The sequence below is a fragment of the Montipora capricornis genome, chromosome 7 (assembly GCF_036669925.1).
Source record: "Montipora capricornis isolate CH-2021 chromosome 7, ASM3666992v2, whole genome shotgun sequence".
NCBI lineage: Eukaryota > Metazoa > Cnidaria > Anthozoa > Scleractinia > Acroporidae > Montipora > Montipora capricornis.
This window is the reverse complement of record NC_090889.1, coordinates 47,363,583-47,366,082: the sequence shown is the minus strand read 5'-3', so window position 1 is coordinate 47,366,082 and position 2,500 is coordinate 47,363,583. Positions and strand designations below refer to the sequence as shown.

Genomic DNA, 2,500 nt, shown 5'->3' with positions numbered 1-2,500 from the left:
ATCTTTGGGAAGAGAATGATACTTCACTCCAGAAGAATTTCACCAAGAATTCACACAGGTTGGGACACAGCAGTTACGTTTTCCCATGCTGAATTGTCATTCACAAGCTACAGTTAAACATCCGCCATACTTGTTTCATGTCCCACAAAACAACCCCAGCATTCCATGCAAGCCAAACTAGTTTCCAGAACTATTTTGAATCTTGGAATGGGAAATTCAGGTGCTTTTGATTGACCCTATTGCGGAATAAGACTAACTTGAGTGATGATAAACCTGGGCTTCTGATAGAATGCGGAAAAAATTAAACATTATGCCCAAAATTTTTGGCCATATTATGGGTAAACATGCCTTGATTATGCGGAAATTATATCGGATTATGCAGAAACTTAAACAGTTTATAAAAGTAACAATTAGGCCCATTCAATGTATTAACATGCTTATGGTAAATCAGGACTCAAAATTGTGACCAATACAGTCACATTTGTAACTGAATTTTTTCCCTTTATGATTAAAATATATGGAGGAGTCGCCAATTTGCGACCAGCTTTCACCATTTTGCCCCAACTTTTGCTGAAATAAATAAAGCAATAAAAAATCATTTTGTTGCTCATCATGAATTTTGTTTCAATTTGGAGGTATGGAGCAAAATTGTAACAGTGTTGGACCGCGACCCATTCCCTCAATCATTTTCGGCTGTGACTAAAAGTGGGACGGGGACGTGGGACGTGGGGACGTGGGGACTCGGGGACGTGGGGACGTGGGGACGTGGGGACTCGGGGACGTGGGGACTCGGGGACTCGGGGACTCGGGGACTCGGGGACTCGGGGACGTGGGGACTCGGGGACGTGGGGACTCGGGGACGATTGTGGTATAGGTTTTGCTTTGGCTAGACTGTGCTAGTGACCTCAGTAGTTTCTGAAAAACAGTTACTCTAGGATAGGGAGGGTTTGGGGAGTTTACTCTGGTACGGGGTAGCAAAATTCACCTGTACTAGCTCTGGTTTAGGCTAAGGGTTCTAAGGTCCTAGCGACACACCCCCCACCCAGAAATTCCTAAAGTACCGTCCCCGGGCCAGAAGCTAAATAACGCTTCTGTGTGTTAAGGCTTGACCAAGCGAATAAGTTGGCATATTTTTGTTTTACGAGGAAACATTTATCCAATCGACGTTAACTTGAAATCTGCATACTTTGCTTTCTACTCCCTCTTTCATCTGAAATGTGTCACGTGATTTTTAACGGCTAAAAAAAAATTGAAATATTTTATCGGAAAAGAGGATGGAAAAGTCATCTTATATCAAGATACCTTGCTGTAGTACTCCTACCGAGGCTTTATCACTCTGCCTTTTAATCATATGCCCATCTTAATGGCAACGGTAAATCAAAATTAAAAGAAAAAAAAGGTCAAATCACATAGAGGTCACAATAAAAATGAACGATATCACATTGATAGGTATAATTATACGTTAATGGTAGTTTTAAGCAGTTTCAAGCAAAACTTTGTCGGAATTTTTTAGGGTAAACGTTCCCCCAATCTCAAAAACAAGCGTTATGACGTCTTCAGTCAAGAAATGTGACGTGACAGACAACTACGAGTGAAATGTATAATTTAAAATAAAAAGGTTAGGATGCAGAAAGTGGAAGTACTTTTAAATGTTCAAGCCTCGATATACTTAGGGAATTGTAAAATGATCTGAGAAATGGTCATACCAACGTTTCGTTCATGTTGCCTATGTCAAATAGGGACTTATGCAAAAAAAAATTGTCCCTTTGTTTCACCTAAATTACTCCACTATGTAACTTGATAGTAGTACAATGAAAGTCACCTTTTTATGAAGACGAGTAATAAACTATACTATATATATTTACTAGATCTCTGTTTCACATCATACAAACGAGGAACTTAAACCGGGGTACAACGCAGTTACGATCAACAGACGAAGAGTTTGTGAAATATGATGAAAAGTTAAACAAATGGTAAAAATGCGTCCCCACGTTCCCGAGTCCCCACGTCCCCGAGTCCCCGAGTCCCCACGTCCCCGAGTCCCCACGTCCCCACGTCCCCGAGTCCCCACGTCCCCACGTCCCCGAGTCCCCACGTCCCCACGTCCCCGAGTCCCCACGTCCCAAGTTCCACGTCCCAGTCCCACGTCCCCGTCCCACTTTTAGTCACAGCCATCATTTTCAGTCGTTTTTTAGCCACATGTAGTGTGGGCTCCTACTTTCCCTAGGATTACAAATGATACAATTTAATTTGCGACTATACATGTAACTTGCACCTAAATTTTCCAACATCTTGTCGCAAAATTGTGACCAAACATTTTGGAAATTTTGACCTAGGGTATTTGTGATTTATAGCACAGGTTCTAGTGTCCAGGCTCATTGCTGAAAAATGCATGGAAACTGATTATGACCTTTTATCTGGCAAACGAAATGGTGTGTTTTCTTCAATCGATCTTCAATGTTCAGGAAAATAAGTGTTTCAAAACAGTCTATCTCTTTGG

The 2,500-nt window shown here is 41.5% G+C and overlaps 1 long non-coding RNA gene across 1 annotated transcript in view; it reads right to left on the bottom strand.

The window, feature by feature from the left end:
* Positions 1 to 2,500, bottom strand: part of LOC138057307 (uncharacterized) — a 5,645-nt gene that overhangs the window by 1,978 nt on the left and 1,167 nt on the right. Inside the window, exon 2 of the long non-coding RNA XR_011133633.1 lies at positions 1 to 236. This exon is cut by the window's left edge and continues 1,978 nt beyond it. This is a non-coding gene — a long non-coding RNA (uncharacterized lncRNA). The remainder of the gene's footprint in view (positions 237 to 2,500) is intronic.